Source organism: Henckelia pumila, chromosome 4 (genome assembly GCF_033568475.1).
Source record: "Henckelia pumila isolate YLH828 chromosome 4, ASM3356847v2, whole genome shotgun sequence".
NCBI lineage: Eukaryota > Viridiplantae > Streptophyta > Magnoliopsida > Lamiales > Gesneriaceae > Henckelia > Henckelia pumila.
Window position 1 is genome coordinate 126,897,076 of NC_133123.1, and position 7,202 is coordinate 126,904,277.

Consider the following 7,202-nt stretch of genomic DNA (forward strand, 5'->3'; position numbering starts at 1 on the left):
ATATGGCACAAATAAAACGTCTCTCAAAATAACTTAAAATCGTTCTGCAAAAATAAATGTCTCCTATAGCTTGGGCTTCAACTCTAGAACTATTTCCGAGTCTTAGCTGGGTCTCACCCATTCTTAAGCTTGTTACTTCTTGTCATCATTTGCAACTCATTGCAAATGTGAGATCTACATCTGGTATCCAATACCCAAGAAGTAGTAAACATTTATTTCAATGTAAAACATACCCTTTGCAGTTCGCAACTGCTCGAGGTATTCCTTGCAGTTACGTTTCCAATGATCGGGTTTCTTGCAGTGATGGCAAACTTATTTAGACTTGTCCATGTAACAATTGGCCTTGAGATCATGGTCCTACCATTTCTCTAGTTTTGCCAACCTTTCGAAGTTACATCAGCCGGAGCTGTTTTCGGAGGAGCCTTTTCTAACAATTAGAAAATTTTTTCCGAACTTAGGACAATCTAAACTTATGGAATCATTCCGTATAATTTGCGTCAGCCAGTTTGTTTTGTTCAAGAATTGAAACATGTGGATTACGAACATTCATCATAATGAATTACTGAGATGAAACAGACAATAATCGATGATTTGTTTAATTAATTTACTAAGACATAAAATACGGCGAATTTCATTTTATGAATTACTTTCCCACTATTTTGACGATTTCACTACCCTCTAGTGAAAACGGAAACTCCTTTCCTTAGTGGGAACATGGAGTCCAATTGAAAAACTATGGTCCCGAATAATATCAGCCAACCATAATTTTCAAAAGATAGAGCACAATTGCTTCCAAAGCAATCCCCATGTTTTTACCTCATGTCCAATAAGGGCCCAATAATATGACGCCATTTATTGTGACATGTCAAGATGACCCATCAATATTAAGTTGTGATGGACGGTCGCCATGTGGAACCCCAATAATATGAGCCAATCCCATGGGAGTTCCATCCAACTTACAACATGTGTCGATCCAATGTACAGCTTTCCGACGAACCCCCCCCCCCCCCCCCCCCCACAATAATATGAGCCGGACCGTATCCGCGGGTAGCATCACATACATTGATCGTTGATGGAAGGTAGGAATATTTAAAAAACTTTTAAAATTCCCTTTTGTTTATCTTGATATCAATTTTAAATCATATTTAAAATGAGGGATTTTATTTTGAAAATTTGTCTTATCTTGCAATTTATATATGCTTGCGGGTTTCATACAATTTTGTCTAAACATGCATACATCAATAATATCATATATTATTTAGGATGATCGATTCCATTACTAATCGACTCGTGGTTGCCAATCACGAGTCTTAGTCCAATCCTAGGTAATATGCAAGTATGCAATGCAATCCTATTATATTGAGCTTCCAATTTACATTTTTTTGGTCTTCATTGTCTGCTGGGCCCACCATTCTTAAAAATATTACCTCCCACTAAGTCTAATAAATTTACAATAAATTTCCATGACAAATAGAGGATACATTTAAGGGGTGGGAACGGGCCATAAACCAGGCCCACTTTTATGACATATGACAATCATATTGGGCTATAAACCAAGCCCATTAATAAACACAAACAACAATAAGACAAATGTAAATCACCTAACATACACCTAAAATATTGGTCATGGCAATCGATCATCCTTTTATCCAATAATAAATTCAAAATTTAAATAATTGGATAAACATGCAATGGCATCATAATTTAAAAGATAAAATCATATTTTATCTTATCCATCCATAAGATCATATCTTATCATCAATTGTACCAAAACAATTAATTTTATAAAATTCAATTTAACAAAATTTATAAATTTTCCAAAAATTCAAATTTATCCAAAAATCAATTTTAAAAATTTTGGACTCGAACAATTCGATCCGATGCCTCGTGATCTAATCAAAAACAATTTTCGATTGGATCAAACACTATAATTTCAAAAATTCAAAATTTTTAAAAATTAAAATTTTAATTTTCCGGGCTGCCCGGGACAATCCCGGGCAGCGCCGTGCGCTGCCTTGGGCAGCGACAATCGCTGCCCCGGGCAGCGATTGCCCGTAATTTTGCCCTTCAAAATTTAATTTTTTAAAAAAACTGTTTTGTTTAAAAAACCGAGGCTTAAAAATTTTGTACAATCGATTAATTTAATCGTTTGATCTGAGCAAACTGACTCTGATACCACTGTTGGAAAACTGTGTCAAGATCAATTAGAATTGATACCCGGTGCAGCGGAAGTTTAAAAATTTTATTTTATTAATATGGAACGATTCCATATCTGGGTATCAAAACTTTACGATTAAATTTGTGCAAGTAAAATAAATAATAACAATTAAATATTTTACCTAAATCTCGAAGCGAGATTATGGACACCAACAGAATTTATTCTGCTCTTCTTGTATATCCCGGGAACCGATGGCGTCACGATCAATCACCGAAATTAGGTCCATGAATGGAAAACAGAAACCCTCTGATTGATTGCACTAGAAATCAATCAAAAGTTTGCGTAGAGAATAAACAGATATGATCTGTTAATTCAGATTGTAATTTTTCAACATAAAATCACAAGCCGAATTTTCTCCGGGAGGGACAAGGATTTTCGAAAAACCCTTAGAAAATAATATGCAGTGTTCGAAAATATCAAGGCTGAATTTTCGAAAATTCAAGACTGAATTGTGTCTGATTTTCAAACCCCTGCATGCTTATTTATAGATAATTTCTAGTTATAATTGTATCAAGACTCTAACTCCTTAAAGCCCACAATCCATAACTTAAACCCAACAAGCAAAGCCCGTTGTTATAGAAATTAATATAAAATTCATCGTGACTCCGATTGAAAAACTGATTTTACCAATGTGCACAGAAATCATTTCTGCATCTTTTAGAGTCAAGATAATTTTTCTGAATCCGAATTCAGTGATTTCCAAAAATGTCCATCTCTATGTCATTTTAGGAAATCCCACTCCCTTTAGTTGAGAAGTCCAACTTCTTTTTCATTAAATTTAACTCTTTAAATTTAACTATCTCTACGGGGTTTTAGTAATCCATTACTTGTGTAACCCTCAATGGTTCAGGAATACAGCTAGCTGTGGGCTCATAACTCCTTGTGACTCGGAACAACAATTTCCGACTTGCCCAACGAATCATGGTAAGAGCGTCTAGCAACAACGCCCCATGATTCCTTAGGTATTACTGATAGTGCCTGCAAGAACCAGTAGATTTTGGTTAGCGTATAGTACGGTCCCTTCAACCAAATATCCCGATCGAATCAACAACCATTGGTGCATCGAGAGTCGTTCGAGATTCAATAACTATGCATTACATCTCGGAGATCAAATAGTGACATCGCATGTGTTACTAGGAAAACTTATTAACCTAAAACACATCATGTACTCTGGCAAGAGATTCGTCACACTAATATCTCCTCAGATAGCATAGGATATCCACACTCGCAAGTATGTGGTGAATCCTTGACAACAAAGCATTGACTCATATATGTGTCGTAACTGTACCAAATCCCGACACCTGATGACCCCAATAGAGTCGGTAAACGAGTCAAAGTACATTACTAGCATATAGAGTCTCAATGATGTTTCAAGTAATAAGGACTAATGGTGTACAACAAAAACCGCGGACTTTATCCACTCGATAAGTGATAACCACTTGGAAAGTCCGAATAGGGTAGTTCGATCATTCATCATATGAATATCCATTTGCATGCTTTGAACATCTCTATGTTCCATACCAATGAAACGTGGTACTCGGCATCGCAAATGCTAGTCTCAATCTCGAGCGATCCTTATCCTTATTATCGGACGGCTCAATTGACTAGGAACTGTTTAGAATATACAGTGACTATAAGATGTGTTTCATGATAACCATCCCCATGTGCTACCACATCTTACATACACTAGAGTATATTCAAGGTCTTTATCAAATCAACAATAGTATATCACAATATAACAATATGAAGAAAGATAAAGTCAATGCCATGATAAAAGTGTAAATTATATTAAACAAAAGATTGTTTACATAAAGAGTCATCAAAGCCCTTAGCCACAAGTTGGCTATCCGGGAACCCACTCTTTCATTTACCTCATTTTGATATTTCATGGTTTTATAGATATTGAAAGTGACAGCTTCACTACCAACTCTTAGAGTTAGTTCACCCTCTTGCACATCAATTAACGCTCTGCCAATCACCAAGAATGGTCTCCCCAAAATTAGAGGGATATCTTGATCTTCTTACATATCAAGCACTACAAATTCAGCAGGAAAAATAAATTTATCTATTTTTACCAAAACGTCTTCTACAACTCCTCAAGGATATGTTAGAGAACATGCAGCCAACTGCAGAGTAATCGTGCTTGGTTTCACCTCGCAAAGCTTTAAGGACCTGAAAATAGACAAATGCATTAAATAAATACTTGCACCTAAATCACATAATGCCCTATTAACAGTCGCACCACCAATAATACAAGGAATAGTAAAACTCCCTGGATCTTTCAATTTCTGTGGCAGTTTCTTTTTCAGGATGGCGCTGTACTCCTCGGTCAACTTCACAGTTTCATATTCTTCAAGTTTCATCTTTCTTCCCATCACATCCTTAATGAATTTAGCATAATGTGGCATCTGCTCCAAAGCATCAGCGAATGGAATATTTATATGGATTTTTTGAAGATGTCAAGAAACTTAGAAAACTTCTTATCCAACGCTTTCTTCTTGAACCGCTGAGGATATGGCAGAACAGCTTTTGGCACAGGCGGTTTCTTAGGCACAACTGTAGACTTGCTAGAATTGTTGCTATCAGATTTTTTGGACTCCACCACAATCTCTTCAACTTCCTCATCATCCACTACCTTTGAGCCATCAACCCCAAGTTCTTTACCACTTCTAAGAGTAACAGCCTTGCATTGCTCCCTAGGATTAACCTCAGTGTTTCTAGGAAGCACACCTTGCTGCTGATTATTCAATGCATTCACGAATTGACCAATTTGTGTTTCAAGATTTTTTATAGAAGCGCTCACATTGGTCAAGTGAGTCTCCATACTATCCAGATTATTCTAGTTTCTCTTAAATCTGGTTGATGACTCTGAAAAATTATGAGTATTTAACTCCGGAGGAGGATTCAACACATTCTTATTGTTTTCATAAGAAAAATTCTCATGATTACGCAAACTATGATGATATTGATTGGGTACATGATAAACTCGATAGTTGTTGTAATTCCTGTTGTTCACATATTGAGCTTGCTCCACACTCTCAACTCCATCAGCAGAATTTACAGTAGCCGCCAGTGATGCTGTATCAGTAGAATTTTGATTTCCTTTGGTCAGCACAGCCAACTGTGTAGAAATAGTAGCCATCTGAGCAGTCAAAGCAGTGAGTGCATCAACCTCATGAATTCCAGCAGGCTTTCTTATCGCAGATCTCTCACTCGGCCACTGATAACTATTAATTGTCATCTGCTCAAGCATCTCATAAGCCTGTTCCGGAAATTTATAAAATATCGAACCTCCTACAGCAGCATCCACAGAAATCCTCGTTGGTCCATTCAACCCTTTGTAGAATAACTCAATCTGTTCCCAATCCGGAAAATTGTGATTTGGACACTTCCTAAGCAATTCCTTGTACCGCTCCCAAGCTTCATACAATTTCTCAAAATCTTGCTGTTTGAATGTAGTGATCTCTATTTTCAATTGGGCAGACTTGGCAGGTGGAAAATACTTAGCCAGAAATTTGGAAGCCATATCAACCCATGTGGTGATACTCCCAAGAGGTAGTGACTGCAACCAACTACGAGCAGTGTCCCTAAGAGAGAACGGGAACAATCGTAGTTTGATGGTGTCCTCAGTAACACCATGAATCTTTACTGTGTCAGCAATCTCCAGAAAAGTACGCAGATGCAGATTTGGATCTTCAGTAGCTGCACCCCTGAACTGATTCTTCTGCACCATATTAATCAAAGCCGGCTTCAACTCAAAGTTATTTGCTGTGATATTCTGCCGAGATATCCCAGAGTAATGATTGTTGATCACTTGTCAAAAGTGATCTCTGATTGGCACCGGAGCAACTTCAATTCGTTCTCTTTCTCCTCTGTTTTCAGCCATTTGTTGCAACTCTTCTCTTCTAGCTTTTCTCAATTCTTTGGCAGTTTTCTCGATTTTTGGATCAAAGAGCAGTGAGTCGTAACTTTGGCTTTTTTTCATAAACTTCATAGACAGAGAAATATTTAAAGTTAGAACCAATAAAATAAAATAAAATGCTCTAAATCAAAATTAAGACTAATTAGCGCAATTTAATATAAATCAAATAAAATTCAAATCCTTGGCAACGGCGCCAAAAACTTGTTGCGTGTTTTTCGCTCGCAAGTGCATGGTGTCAAGTTATAATATAGAAATTTAAGTCCAAGTCGATCCCACGGAGAATGAATAAATGATATGATATCAAATAATTGCAACTAATAAAATCCTAATCCTATGTAGAGCTACGAAAATGGTTTGATTTTAATAAAACTAAAAATTTGCAGGAAATAAAATTAAATAATCACGAGTTTGGGAGATGAAATTCAATAAGCAATAAATGCTAGAGGTTCGACTTCACTTGACTATCCACCACAATTTATTTCTAATAATTGTTCAATTATAAAATCTTCTAGTTTATTAGTCAAGAACTCCAATTATTTTCTACTACCTCTTTCGAGTGTCAAGCAAAAATCCGTATTCAATAGCAAACTCAATATCTCTATCTAAGTTCAATTATTAAATCCGATAAATGGCACAGGAATTCTTCTAACGACTTCTATGGAGTTATATGTCTCTCGAACAATATAAACACCAAAGATGTATTTTTCTATGTTGTATTCAAAATCTCCTCTCTCGATTGATAGATTCTAAATAAATTATAATTCAAATTTATGGCCAGTAAATTGATAGCATTAAAATAAAAAAAACACTAATAAACTTTGGGAAGAATTCAAATATATAAATCAAAATATTCAAATCATAGTTTCCAGTCAAGATCCATCTACCTCTAGACTAGGAAATTAGTTCATAATAAATTCGAAGATTAAACAAAATATGTTCTTCAAACAATCCATAAAACTCGAAAAACAGAGTTCACAAAGAAATTAGAACGAAGTAGAATTAAGCTTCTCCGTCGCCGGATGTTGCCGTCTTCCGTCTTCGTACCGGGTTCTTGAGCTTTTC

General features: G+C 36.0%; 1 non-coding gene across 1 annotated transcript; it reads left to right on the forward strand.

The window, feature by feature from the left end:
* The first annotated feature begins 5,589 nt into the window (after positions 1-5,589).
* Positions 5,590-5,696, forward strand: LOC140869877 (small nucleolar RNA R71). The gene has a single exon (XR_012146868.1). It is a non-coding gene; the product is annotated as a small nucleolar RNA R71 (small nucleolar RNA).
* Positions 5,697-7,202: the final 1,506 nt, after the last annotated feature.